Here is a 14,720-nt window from a genome sequence, read left to right on the forward strand (position 1 = left end):
AGATGTTGAACAAAATAACAAGAAAACCTCCAGCATAATGAAGTTTAGTACATCACCAAAAATTGAAGTCTCGAAATTAACTGTCAAGTTCAGTCACTACAATTCTGGTACATTCTCAATAAAACCTAAAGCTTGAATAGTATTTATTGCCGATCTGTTGTTTGGAGGTTATGTTAATTGTGACTCCCTTTTGGCATGCTTAAAGCATGCAACTCTCTTGTGGAATATCTTTTATGTACATGATGTAAATATTGAACAGATTTGAATTTACTACATGTGAAGTCTACAGTACAAGTCACTTGGTCTGTGATTAGAGATCGACTTTTCTAGATCAGACGAGTGTTTCGGGTGCAGCCGGGCCGTCTTTGTCAGGACCCAGACATCTGGTCCCATGGGTCATCTCAACCTAAGTGTCCAGCAAACACAAGAGAGAAACTCTCACTACAATCGAGCACTGACAGCTTGGTAATATTTTTAATAGAACTAGTGTTTGCTGTTGACTTTGTTGTAGGCTACCTGCTTTTGTGTTCACTGCTGTAATGCTGTACTCACACCAGGGCTCAGTTCAGAGGCCATGTGATTTCTGTTGCACACTAAATGCAATCCTGAATGTAAACACACACACACACACACACCATAGACTTTATATAAATATAGATGCCATGTCTCTACTTCCTCCCACTATAAAGAAGTGAAGATCTGGGATTATACACACGCTTGACCGAGAGCAAGTCAGTTTAGCTGACAATCATGATCTTTCATCCTGTTCTCATGATGCTCAAATTACTATTTATTATGAAAGTTACTGGAAAAACGAACAGTTAAACATACATCAGCGTGATGAGAACAACTTAAAATGACAGAAACCTTCTTTCTGAGAAAAATGTATTGCACATGTAGTCCTACTTTGACTTTTTAGTTTGGTCCATGTCCCAACCACTAACATAGGGTAGGGGTGGAGTGGGACGTGTGTGAACTTTACTGCAGCCAGCCACTAGGTGGCGATCAAGAGGATTTGCCTTCACTTTAGGGGGGCAGTCATGTCTTTCATCTTTATATACATATATATACAGACAAACAAACACACACACACACACACACACACACACACACACACACACACACACACACACAAATTATACTGTATGTTCACCAAGAATATGCTATCTTGATAAGTTTTCTTCATGGTGTTGTTTTAATGTGAATGTATCACCATCAATAAATATGAAATATTGAGGTCTAAAAATGTGCTGCTTTTACTCTCAATGAATTACCTTAGAATTCATATATTCTCTTTACTGTGATGTTGGAGCTTATGGTACAGTTACTGCATTAAAAAGATACAGACTATACTGTAAAATCCAGGGTTAGAGGGCTCCCAGGCTTTATTTGGCTAAAAAGCTTGGTAACCTCTGGCCTGGGTGAAACCGCAATGACTGCATTGTTTTTTTCCCCTTGAAGAATTAGACTTTAGAGGAAACCTGTTGTGAGGGACCCGCATGACGACAACAAAGTGACATGCACATGGAGTTATTTCCCTGATCTTTATGCAGAGAGTATGGGCTTTCATTTCGAGATAATTATTTCTTCAGTGCACATTCAATTTGCAGCGCTCTCCCTTCAAACCCCTGTCATTTCTCTCAAATAGCACTTGCTCATATGCAAATGTTGTCATCAGCTCAAATCTGTTTGTCTGCCGTAAGATATGCTGTTGCTGCACAAATGCACACTTCCTTTTTTACAGTTAGTAACTATGTTTTAACCCCTTCAAAATGTACCTTTGACTGGCAAGTGCAGGAGGGGGCATTGGGGTGATCGGCCCCTCAATGTCCGATGTGCCTTTTAGTCAAGGCAAGGCTTTTTTTGTTGGTTGTTTTGTGAAGGGCTGCCTGTGGCAATTATAAGAAAGACATTTAGCTGTTAATGAACTTTCATGTGCATGACGTGCCCTTGGACTCCATGCATGCAGTGAAATAGCTGCAGGCCAATAGCTATCACCACTGTCACATAGTACAAACTTACACTCTATTTAATTTCATTAGATTTTAATATTTTCCTGATGCCTGCCTCATCTTCAAGGTTTAACATGGCCTTGTGTCCCCAGGGAGTCAGTTAATAACAGAGGGACAGGAGGTCGATCACACAGGGGACTGTGTTGTGCAGCACAGACAGAGCAAGTTTGGCAAACAGTCTTTTCTCAGTCACTAATTAACTAATAATTTACCTGTTCACTTAAGGAACAGCAGTAATTATCTAACTATTAAATACAAACTTAAGACATCGACTTAAATCAAACCAAAGTTGTGATCATGTGTAATCATTCCACTAAATCTTATGTGATGTAGTTGTATTTGTGGCTTTCTATTGTATTTGAATGATGTATTGACTTATAATGCATTTTAATCATGGGTTATTTGATTGTTTTTATCAGCAGTAGTGTTTTTATCATGGGTTTGTTTGTTTGGATTGTACGTATAATGCACATAAAATTATCCATAGATATTTGTAATAATTTCAGAATGGTAGTTTTATTCATTTCAGGTTGTTTATTAAAAACTGGCTCAGGGCAACAGATGAAAATTTGCTCATACAACTAACTCTGGCTCATTTACACTGTTTTGTCTGTTAATGATCATTGTGTAAATAAACAAATAGGCCTAAATAAATATAGTGCTAAGCTAAACAACACCATTTGGACAGAGCTAAACCTGGCTGCAATAACACATGCTGGAACTGCAATTCTCTGTAGCCTGTGGCTCCTTCTTGCACAGGATACACACTGTTTTCAACATGTGCTTATACTTAAAACAACCAGACCTCTGCCTATATGATACAGCAAGTATGTGGTAATATACAGTCAAATCAAACTTCACTGTTGAACTGTCTTTGTGAGGAGAAGCCACGCTTGACTGTTCTCAGTGGGTGCATCCATGTGGAGTGTAGGTGCCTTCAGTAGGCACTGATCAGCGCTTACCTGGCAGTGTTCCTCTCCTGCTCCTCCCTGCAGCTTGCACTATATGCACACCAGCTCTAAAGCTGCCTTTTTGAAAACTTAACGTGGGCTTGTTGCTGCGTGGGCTCGGAGGCGCTGCAGACCTCTGCAGTATAGGAAAGAGAAGGTCATGAATGTGGGATGAGGCCTGCAGGGCAAAGTCATTCAGCAGCACTTAAAACCAAGAGAGAACAATCAGGCTGCTGCTACTGCTCGTTTTCAGGATCTTTACATTTAAATATAACTTCTGGCTCAAAATGAAATTACATTTAAATTCCCAAAACATTCTTCTGACAATAATCAGCCCATTAACACAGAGAGGGCCTAATATTTTGCAACTGGGGAGCGCCCTCTGACGTTAGGATTAGATTTTATTTTTTTTGCTTCAACAAATGTTTGCTAAAACAAATTGAAGAAAAAATACTGGAATCATGGTGTAATCCACACATATAATGAGTTCTTCTCAAACACACTGTTGTAACAATAATTTACCCACTCGAGAGCGCCCTCTAATGTTAGCCTTGGTTACTGGTGGTTCTTGCTGCCAGCATGTCATGTCCAAGCCGAAATAGCTCAGTTGGGAGAGCGTTAGACTGAAGATCTAAAGGTCCCTGGTTCGATCCCGGGTTTCGGCAGCGAGGGTTCACACTTTTAACTAGAATAACGTTGTATATATGCTCCATGGCCAGATAATCATACACAAGGATTTAGTTCTTAAAGTACAACTATAAAACAGGTAAAATAAACAAAACAATTAACTATTTATACGTAAGTCATCTAAATCATTGACTGGTCACAGTTATTGGTCTATTGATTTCAGCAAAGCCGCACAATGATTATATTTTGAAAATTGTTTTTATTCATGCATATTGTGAAAGCTTTGAAAATAGAAATTCTCAACAAATTCCAATATTTAGTGTTAGTTTTGGTGGTAATTTAATGGCTATGTAGATGGCATTTCAGGGGCCAATCAGATTTCAGCTGGGGCCAGTGAGACCTAAAATCCTGTAACCCCCTTCTAACCTTCCACGCTCTGAGGCCATCCCTCCACCAACTTCAGTGTAAATCAGTAGAGCCATTTTTGTGTGAATTCCTGCAAACAATTATACCAACAAACAAACATAGGTGAAACATAATCTCCTTGGTGTAGGTTATAAAAACACATCAGACTGGTGTCAGTTATCATGTCACTGCCATAGACATTATGTAAAAGACATTGAGGTTTAAGACTGAGAAATTACAGGTGATCTTTGCTGATGAAACAAAAATAAAATTTTTACACTATATGATTCTCACACATGAGAATGCTCACAATGGATAATTGCTCAAATTACTCAAATGGGACATTGAATAATACAAAACTTCCACAACAAAACAAAAAGTGCAGGCATCTTCTTCCACACTGTGAAAAGCAATTTGTTTGAAGACAAGAGCAAGACAGATTGGAATCAACACAACTTTAATAGCAAGAGTAAAGAGAATCAAGCTGTGAGGACACATGCAGATTCAGTCTTACTGCCTGGCCGCTGTCTAACCAGCATCCTGTCACCAACATTATGAGATGAGCATAGGACGCCTTGGAAAAGTTCATGTGAGGTTTTTGCAGAAAGCGATTTCTGCAGGGAGTTATGCAGTAAGCAAAAATGCTCTAAGGCTGGAGCTCGGAAAAAAACTCCTGAGTCATCTCTGGTAAAATCTCACCTCATGTTCAGAACTGGAAGTCGATAGGATAGAGCTCCATGGCTCTGCTGGTGGTGAGTAACCTCAAATCTGAAAATCTTGACATGGTGCCAAGATTTGTCTGTTGACAGTCACGTGTCAGTGTCTGAAAAAAATCCACCACAAAGAGCCTGTGTGGGTTTTGATTGTTTATCATGTATCAGAACCATGAGCCACTCTCATTGGGCTTGTTGCTTGTTGCTCATTGGGCTTGTTGCACCAGGAACCGATCCTCTGGGCTGTGTTTGCGTCCTTTGGATTGTTTATGGTCCTCTGTGGATTTGTACAACAGCAAAGTACGTTTAATGCTGAATGGCAAAGAAAGGACATGTAGAGCTGTAAAGAGGCAGGAAACCCCGCTGTGAGGCAAACAGCACAATGATGTATTGACTGAGGGGACACTGAGCAGACCGGCTGCTGATGTGAACACGCAGTCCTCCTCCAAACAACCCTACATTGCTGGCGTGAATGTACATTGTAAAAAATGTGGCAGTGTTGGAATCCCACCAGCTCAGATTTCTTAACAGTGAATAAATAAAAAAAATACCTAAGAACGTGATTAGGATCTCTGCCTGTGCTCTCGGTTCAACATCTGCCACAAATGTTGTTTTCTGTAATGGCTGTAGCACCGTGGCTGACCTCTTCCATTGTGGTCTCCCTGCTCAGTCGCTGTCTGGCAAAAACATGTGTGAACGATCTGTTTCAGGCCATAAATGATAAAGTTCATCTTCATTTTCAGCTCCAAATAAGTGTGGTTACTATTGTTACACATTTAAAGCCATTTAAAACATCTGCGTCTAACCCTGTGACATTATCAACCTGTAGCTGTGTGTTATCACTGTGTCCCTATATCTAGTATCTCAGCAATTTGACAAATTACTCTTTATAAACCCCAAATCATAACCTCTGTATTCTCTATCTTTTAGTTTTTGCATCGGAATGATAACCTTTATTCCCCCATGCCAGTATAATTTACTGTCTCTCTGTATGTGCATGGTTATTATTTTTTGGATCAGATTTACAAGACGTTTCTCTAATATAGTGTATACAGCAGTTTAGTGCACTTAGTCAGAGTGGCACAGGAGGGTCGGGAGTAGTGAATCTCCCTATTCACAAGAGATCAGTTCTCTCAATCTCAACGTGTTTGTTTTTTTGGTTTGAGTATTATTTGTTTTAGAATCCTGAATTATCTGTGTCTCCATCAGTTTAATCCTGAATTTGAGCTGGTTCGTGAGACTTAATGGTGAGATATAATTATCATTATGATGATATAATGACAGTAGATTTAAATGCTAAACCACCTGTTACCTCTTAAGAACCTTTTCCAGCATAAACACTGACCGTGGACCAGTGGACCTCATGGGAACCAGAGCACAAACCAAGTAAAGGTCAGATGATAGTTGTGGTTAGGTTGAGGTTAGGGTTAGGCATGGATTGGTCATGGTTACGGTTATTCAGTGATAGTGCTGAGGGTTAGTGGGTGAGGGTTAGGGTGTAGTAAACTGAAGTGATCAGTTTACTACACCACATTGTAACTGGAGTGTATTCACACCAGACATGAAGCTATTTGCTCCATCTAAGAAGCCCCTTTTAGATTAATATGGCAAAACGGCCCAAGTATCTGATGCCATCAGTGACGGGTTCATTATGAAAATGTAAGAAAAGTATGGAAAGTATGGAAAGTATGGAAAAAACCGTGCCTACACCACATCTGATGTTAGAAGGCCCTCTGGTGGGTAGTCAAAGAAATGCGGGGTTGGACATATTGATATAAGCCTACAAGCCGAAATAGCTCAGTTGGGAGAGCGTTAGACTGAAGATCTAAAGGTCCCTGGTTCGATCCCGGGTTTCGGCAGTGACGGTGTGCTTTTATATGCATTCTGCTTAAAAGTCATTTTCAATAATACACTGATTGTACATAATGGTTCGCTATTGACTATCATGAAACCCTTTCTCTTTGCATCGTTTTTCTGTATGTCAACGAGGCCTTCCTTATGTTTTATTGTAGCCAGTGAAAGTAGAGTTGATAAAACCAGTAATCAGTGAAGAGTAAACTCATGGCTTTCTACATTAGGATAGTTACAAGAGATCTTCATCTTCATTCAGTACAGGGCAATACATTCAGAAATGACTAAAGTCAACGCCTGCCTTTTTGGTACTAATAGTATAAGTACACCATTGTAGAGTATTACTTATTCATTCATTCATATATTCAGGATTGAAACGCTTGTGAAATGATAAATGAACCACAAACTAGTTTGAACTCAATCTTAAATCAACTTTCCAAAAAGATTTGTGTGTATTTATTTATTATTTAATAAATTATTTCCAGGAGAAAACATTTAGAAGGATAATAACATTTAGCAGTAGTACATTTAAATGCCACTAGATGGAGTGATAGCGTTTCAGCCAAGTAAACAGTGAACAGCCTGAGGAGACTGTAAACAATGTGGATATTTTTAAAGGCAAACTCAAAACCTACCTTTGTATTTGGGCTATTGATTTATACATCTTAGTTTGTTTTAGACATATATAATTTTTTCTATCATATTTATTCATCCAATTATTTACTTACCTTTTTAGTATTTTATCTTTATCATTTTAGCTTTACTTGCCCTTGATGTTTCCTCATTTCCAAATTATGAGCTTTCTGACAGTTTTTAATGTACGTGGATAGATGGAGGGATGGTGTTGGTATTGCTTTAATTCTGTAAATCACTTTGTGTTGCATTGTTTGTGTGAAAAGTGCTTTCCAAATAAATTCTGAATGATTAAAGATTATTGGTGTAAATAAAATGACTCAATTCCAGGCCTATTTCAAAACAGTAGTTAATATAGAGTATTACAAAGCCACCCACTGCACGTCTGTAGTTGAAGATGAAAAATTTGCTTAATGTAAAATCAGCTAAGAACTGTTGAAGAACTGCAGCAACTGAGAGAAAAACTAAACTAAATACTAGCTACCAACTTTGAAGTATATTGAGGAGGTGGCATAGAGAAGAACTAATGTGAAGAGTTGGGTCCATTGAGTTTCAGTCAGGTCCAGCTGAAAACGTTTGGCACAAATTCAGTTATTATGTAACCGATGTGTTACATACTGTATTTAGGTCACATCAGACCTCGGATCATGCCCGGGGAGCCTCAGCAGGACTGCAGCTGGTTTATAGGACCTCCTATGATTCGTTTGGAGATTCTGGGCTCAGATGTTCTAACCTGTCTGGCTGCCAGCCCAGGCCGGAGGAGGCAAGACAGCCACGGTCCAAAGAGGCCACAGGGCACCAAACAGGGATTTGCGTCATTCGCATTGAAACCTGAATGAATGGCCAGCCGGCTCTCTGTGGTGATGTGCTAATCAGTAGAGCAATGATAATGAACAGACAGAAAGTGGTTCAGAGAACTAATGATGCAGGGGATTGAATGGAGGGGATAGAAAAGGTGCAATATGTTCTAGTGCTGCAGTGAGTGTGTGTATATGTGTGTTTACAGTGTCCGCAGACTCATGCTCACCAAGAAAAGCCGACAATGAGAAAAAGAAAAAAAAACAGTTTCCTTTATAGGAGCTAAATTATTATTACAGTGGCCAAAGAAACAGGCAAGAGCCGGAAAAAACAGGATCTAGATAAACGCTAGAACTGCATCTACCAACAATAATAGTAATCACAGTTTGATTTTCAAAGCTGCAGGAGTCTCACATACATCAATAGCCTCTTCCTTTGTTTCTTTTGTTATCGGAAAAAAGCCAAAATAATGTTGCTGCAGCTGTGATTCTGTCAATCACACAGAGAGGACTTAAGGTGTTATTTAACTTGAGTGTTGTAAAAATGTTTATTGGTGAATGTGTTGGAAGTCATGTTCTTTTGAGAAAATGTGTGAATGTGCCTGGTCTTCCAAAAGATGCTTGGCAACTTTAAGATTTGTTATTTATAAATATTTGTTAGGCCTCTGTGCTGTTTTTGGATTGTCCTTTCATTTGTCCGTCCCATTCTTGTGAAGAATATCTCTAAAATGCCTCAAGGGAATATCTTCAAATTTGGTCAAAGGTCATATGTCATTGTCACAGTGACTTCCCAAAACCCTTTATTTTGCCTTTTGAATGCGTTATAACTTCCTAAGAGAATCCTTTAAAATTTGGCACAAACTTAGACTCACAGATTAAATGACATAATTTGAGTGGTCAAAGGTCAAGGTCACATTGGCCCCATAAAAAGTGTTTTGGGCCTCTTGAACATAATATCTCAAGTCTTCATTTAGTGAATTTCCTTAAATTTTGACCAGTTGTCACAATGGAATCAAGCATTAACTAATGATATTTCAGTGGTCAAAGGTCAGGGTGACCTCATTTTGGTCTCAAAAAAATAATGTATGTAGACCAAAACTGCACAGGTTTGGTGGAGCCACATTCTTTTAATTCTGTAATGTAGCATTGCATGTTTTCTATGTCACTACGTGACTGTGTTTGTTTACGAGTTTACAGCTCTAATGGGTGTGCTAAGATCTCTTGGTATGTAGTATCCAGTGCTGTCCATTATGTAAGACTTCTCTGTCACACTCCCTTTTCACTGTGGTTTGCACTCTGTGTTTTCACCACCGCACTTTGGTTTCCTGGTGGCTTTTGTTGTTGCGGCTCTTGGAGAGTTACAAAGAATTCCTGAATGTGCCAGTCAAGCACTAAAACGATTCAATTTGAAAGAAAACCCACAGGTGGAGATCGGTCCAGACAATCGAGCGGATGGATGGGAGTGGGGGGGGGTGTATTTGCTCTAATTAATCAAAACTCTGCTCACATTACATTTCCAAGCAGCGTCCACAGAAGAGGACGACCAGTTTGGCTTCACTTGAAGTCTTATGTAACTGAAGCAGCGGCTTTACCCGTTTTTGTCCTGTTTGCATTAACAGGTTTCCTTCCAAGTGATAGAACGGTTGATGAAACATTGCCAGGCCATATGGAGCCTTGCCTCAACCTGAATATTCATTATAGCGTAGAAAGACAATTTTGTGAGGTAATCATTTGCAGTGGTACAGACTGATGTAAGATCAGTACTGCTTTAGTCAGCTGCGTGACAGACCCAACTTCCCACAAAACTGCATTAACTCCTTTAAAACAGCTGCAGAGTGGGAGGGATTCAAACAGTAAAGTTGTGGATCATAAAACCAAAACAATGAGCTGAAAGACACTGAGACGTCTCTGTAGAGGTGCAGTAGGTGAAATTCCAAAGTGAGGTGGCTCGTTGAAGTGACAGTCACATCAAATAATTTGATCTACTGTTAATATTTGAGATGTTAAGATTTTTTTTGTCACTTTCTTTACAAATGTAGGATTTTCTTTGTGATACAGGTTGTTTTTTTGACATATCCACAGTTTCCCCAGGGCTCAAGCATCAATCTCTCTCACTGAAATGACTTACTTGATTACTAAAGGGAGCCGTGATCAATGTTATTTCCTTTATAGCCTTTTCTGCTTTGACGTGTCCAAATGTCTGCTATAGGAACACCTCTCGGCATCTTTTCAAGCAGTGTTGTACTGTCCACACACACGTCTTGCTTTACACAAGTGGATGCCTCTGCCATCATCACCAGGTTGTCAAACATGTTAATGAACGGGTTTAGTTGTTGACACTAGAATACAAGGTTACATGCTTCACATAGCATGCAAATGCATGTGGCTACACGTAGAGCCACAGGGAACATAGTAATTCATATTTATTAACTGTTGCATAACTCCATGAAGTGTGTCCCTAAACCGGAGGGATCTGGCCGACTGGCTGATTTTCTGAGATGGTCTTGTTGAGGAGCTCTTGTGACATAACCCCACTATGATGCATGTGCAAATGGGACAAGGAAAGGTTGTCTGAGGGAACACAGTACCAACTCTCTTTTGTCCTTTGAGAAAAAAAAGGAAGCATTGTCTTCTCAGACTGACTGAGTAGAAAGTAGTGAACCCACTCATGGTTTCTTGAATAAGCTCCAAGGACAGTGGGTAGGGAGGCTTGTGTCTCTGTGAATTGTTCCGAGTAGATGGTCTTTCAGATTGGTGTTGTTCTTTCTCTGCCCTTCAGTGACCTTTATAAATGCCTGGGCGATAATCTACGGCATTAAAACCAAGATGCAATTGAAAGACATTTGTCTGATCTCTTCACAGAAACATAATGCTGGATTTTGAGTGTTGCTATAATAAAAGCGAGAAAATCAGTTCAAATATTGTCAAATTATTTGTTCATGCTGTGGTATAATCATTCTACCAGTAAACTGACTGAAAAAGCACTTCTCATTGGACTTAATCAAAATGCATGAACAAGGAAATGATTGTTAGAATAACAGTAAGCTGATCCCTGGGTGAACATGTAATACTTTTTTTTCTAGATTTTGTAAACCTTCACATCCTGTTCTCTGTTTCTACCTCTCAGTGCAGATCTAGAGGGTCACATACAGGGTCTGTGCGGTTGGCTGACCCCCTGTTTTGCATGCCCAGTGCCCGATGAAGAGCTCTGATATCATTCACCACAGATTGACAGTACCAAATGCTCCAGTCCAGGATACGTGCTCCATCTGTGAACCCGCGGAGTCGGAAATCCCACATCCGTCACATTCACCAGTTCTTGTACTTCTACATTTCATATAGTTTCCCCCTTAAATCACAGAGGTCACAGGGGTCAATGCCTGAGGTTATGGTAGTTGCCTAATGCACCATGTGTTTGCCGCGGTGGTTATCTCCTCAACCTCTGCTGTCAACGTGATTTATTGTCAGTGCATATTTGAGTGTGTGTGTTTTTTCCCACTTGAGTGGTGCATCTGTGTTTTTCCCACCATCTGTCAAGGCCTTAATGAATGACGAAATGTTCAAACAGAAGCCAAGTAATATTTCTAGGAGAGAAAGTAAGATGACAAGTAATGACTGGAGGGTTGGGTCCAGCAAGACAGCTCAATCAAACACAGCCGACAGACACACACACACACACACACACGCACACGCACACACACACACACACACACACACACACACACACACACACACACACACACACACACACACACACACACACACACACACACACACACACACACACACTGGAAAACCTGCTGGCAGGATTGAGTGTCCCTCTGAAGCATGTCTCTATTGATATCTGTCTGGAGCCTGGCTTCTTGTTTACCCCCACTCTATCTCTGCAGACTCGCGTGCATGGCCTGTGATGTAACAGTGCTTCTCAGCCATAGTAGAAGATGTGAGAACATCATTGCACTAGAAGAAAAAGCAGTTCTTACTTTTCCTCATAAAAGATGTGACCACACAGGAGTTTTTAAGCAGTGCTTTATACAAATGTCTTCATGCTGCAGTGCATGAAGTACGGAAATACTTACAAGTAGCAACAACATATTGAAGAGAGAGAGCCCGAGAGTAACACACTGGTCGAGGAGTGTATCAAGAACAGGTGCTCAATAATTCAAATGTCAATTATAACCAAAATTACCATGGCATGCTGCTTTGCAAACTGAACAAGGTTTTAAGAAATGGGATTGGCGCAAACGTGATTTAACTCAGAGCCTTCGTCAGGCATGAAAAGCTGCTTACATGCAAAACTCGTTGAAAGAAGGTGTGTAGGTATTTGGGTAATTCCCAACAAAGTATCAATAGAGACGTCCGCATTCACATCTGTACATAATCATTGTTAAATGGAAGTAGAATTTTAAATACTGAAAATGGTTCAGGTGGAACTGGCTGGTTTATCATACTATCAGGGAGCTGTAAGTACAGATATACAGCATGTGGTGCCTGTAGTAAGTCCTAGTGGAGTAAAGTGTTCAAATTCCCCAAATGTAGAATCACAAACTCTAACACCGACTTGTTATTTCATTGTTCATTTTTATCAACGTATTTAGATCTACGGGAAAGGAGAAGACCTACTGATGATGAGTAGATCCTGGTGAAATAAAATCAAGTAATACATTAGAACTACTCACTTTAAGAAGTGGGACTAAAATGCAGTAGCTTCTTGTGTAAACGTATTTAATCAAATTCCACCCGATCAAGTCTCTGTTACCATCCAGGCAAAGCTGGCAACGGTCCAGTGACCCCAGACCCACAGGGCCCTCAATAGCTGCATGGTTACTACATTTAACCTCCTGCTAATCCTACTACTACTTTAATTCTGGTCTAAATAATGTATTTATGTACATATTTTAAAATATTTAGAAAGTATGATGTGCCCTGCACCCACCACCATGCATTTGGCCCCAGTCTAAAGACCTGAACTGTTTTTGTATTGTATTTTCATCATCAATACATCTACAATTATTTTCTGTATAATAGATAGATAGATAGATAGATAGATAGATGTACTTTATTGATCCCATTTATTTAGTTTCAGCACCATTTCTAGGGCATTGCACATAGAGCGAAGAACAAGAGAGTTATGGGCCCTTCACGTCACTGTTGTTGGAGGTTTCTTCTTCTACGATCCCCCCCCCCCCCCCCTCTCCTCTCTCCTGTCGCCATGGCATCCAAACACTACTTCCATAGCAGCAGACCAATCAGAGTCGTCTGCCAACACCGGAAAATACACACTTGAAAACGAAATGGGCTCCGAGGAGAAGAAGTGTAAGAGCAGGTACTTTTAAAAACTAATTATATGTCTACAATAATTGCGAGTAGTTTTTGAAAAGTAATCTGTCATTTGTAATATTGCTACACAGCTAACCTGTAAGATACCGGTCAAATGTACGGGGGCTAAAAGAGAAACAGAGCCGTGCAGTTCGGGCAGATTCCTGGTGGTTTACTCAGCCAGCTGGTGTTTACATGGCTGTGAATCACGTTAGTATCAACAGGGAGCTGTTCAAAGAGCAGTTTACTGCTGTCTGAGCCAGGTTACGAGCTGTGTGGAGACAAGCAGGGAACGTGTTTACTGAAGAAGCAGCACAAAGGCAGCGGTGTATGGTCAACATTACCAGAACAAACCCTCTGGCCATTGAGGAGAGACTGTGGTTACAGTTCGTGCTAACATTAAAGTGTTAGCTACTTGTTGTATACTCTATATCTTTCATTGCATTTTCAAATACCAACGTGTTAAGCTTCTACTTTTTATTGCCTCCTGCTAAGCTTTAGTACTTTATCTTTATCATATAACCTGGATTCGCTAGTATTCATGTAACATACATCTTATCAAATGTTTTGCAGAAATAAAGTAAATGCACTCACAATATCTCGGAACAATAATGTTAATTATTAAATACAATTAGTTGAAACAAAATATTAAGTGCATCTTTCATTAAAAAATGAAGGGTCTTATAGAGCTGACAGGCGAGTGCATGCAACAATGTCCGTTTCATGTTGAAATCATCATCCAGCCACCGAGCCGTCAAACTAACCATATTTACTGGACTGATGTCTGAGGTCCATATGTCAGTAAGGGTAAGCTCAAATCGTGGCAGCGGTAGGTCATAGAGGCACTTCCAGTGTCAACAGAAACTACCACTGATATGTAAAGGCAGCTGCCTGTGTTGCCAAACTGTTTGGAAGCAGCTGCCTTTGATGCCACACTGTTTGGAAGCAGCTGCCTTTGATGCCACACTGTTTGGAGGCAGCTGCCTTTGATGCCACACTGTTTAAAGGCCGCTGCGTCTGATGCCACCCTGTTTCGAGGCAGTTGTCACTCCCACCACACTGTCTGAGAGCAAGTAAAGTTTTTGGTGATTTATTCAATGAGATATATACTGGTTTATGAAAGTTTATGGATAGTTTGTTAGCTCTCGGGGGTTGGACTCAAAATGAATTAACAAAAACTCCACATCTATCAGATCCATATGCAGGATCTTGGTGTCTATGGATAGGTAAGAGCTCAAAGACTGTATTCTCAGTATCAGTTACAGTGTGACTGATACTGTGCCTGAGTAAACTGTGATAAACCAAAGGAAAAATGTAAATTTGTATCCTTGTCTTAAATTCCACATAAGATGAGGAATAACTCAATGACAGCAATTAGTAAATGAATACATGTATTCAGTGTTTTTGTGTTAC

At 40.0% G+C, this 14,720-nt stretch overlaps 2 non-coding genes across 2 annotated transcripts; both read left to right on the forward strand.

Moving 5' to 3' along the window:
• Nucleotides 1-3,554: 3,554 nt before the first annotated feature.
• Nucleotides 3,555-3,627, forward strand: trnaf-gaa. Its single transcript has one exon. It is a non-coding gene; the product is annotated as a tRNA-Phe (tRNA).
• A 2,866-nt stretch (nt 3,628-6,493) lies between these two features.
• trnaf-gaa lies at nt 6,494-6,566 on the forward strand. The gene has a single exon. It is a non-coding gene; the product is annotated as a tRNA-Phe (tRNA).
• Nucleotides 6,567-14,720: the final 8,154 nt, after the last annotated feature.

This window comes from Hippoglossus hippoglossus, chromosome 5 (assembly GCF_009819705.1).
Source record: "Hippoglossus hippoglossus isolate fHipHip1 chromosome 5, fHipHip1.pri, whole genome shotgun sequence".
NCBI classification, from domain to species: Eukaryota; Metazoa; Chordata; class Actinopteri; order Pleuronectiformes; family Pleuronectidae; genus Hippoglossus; species Hippoglossus hippoglossus.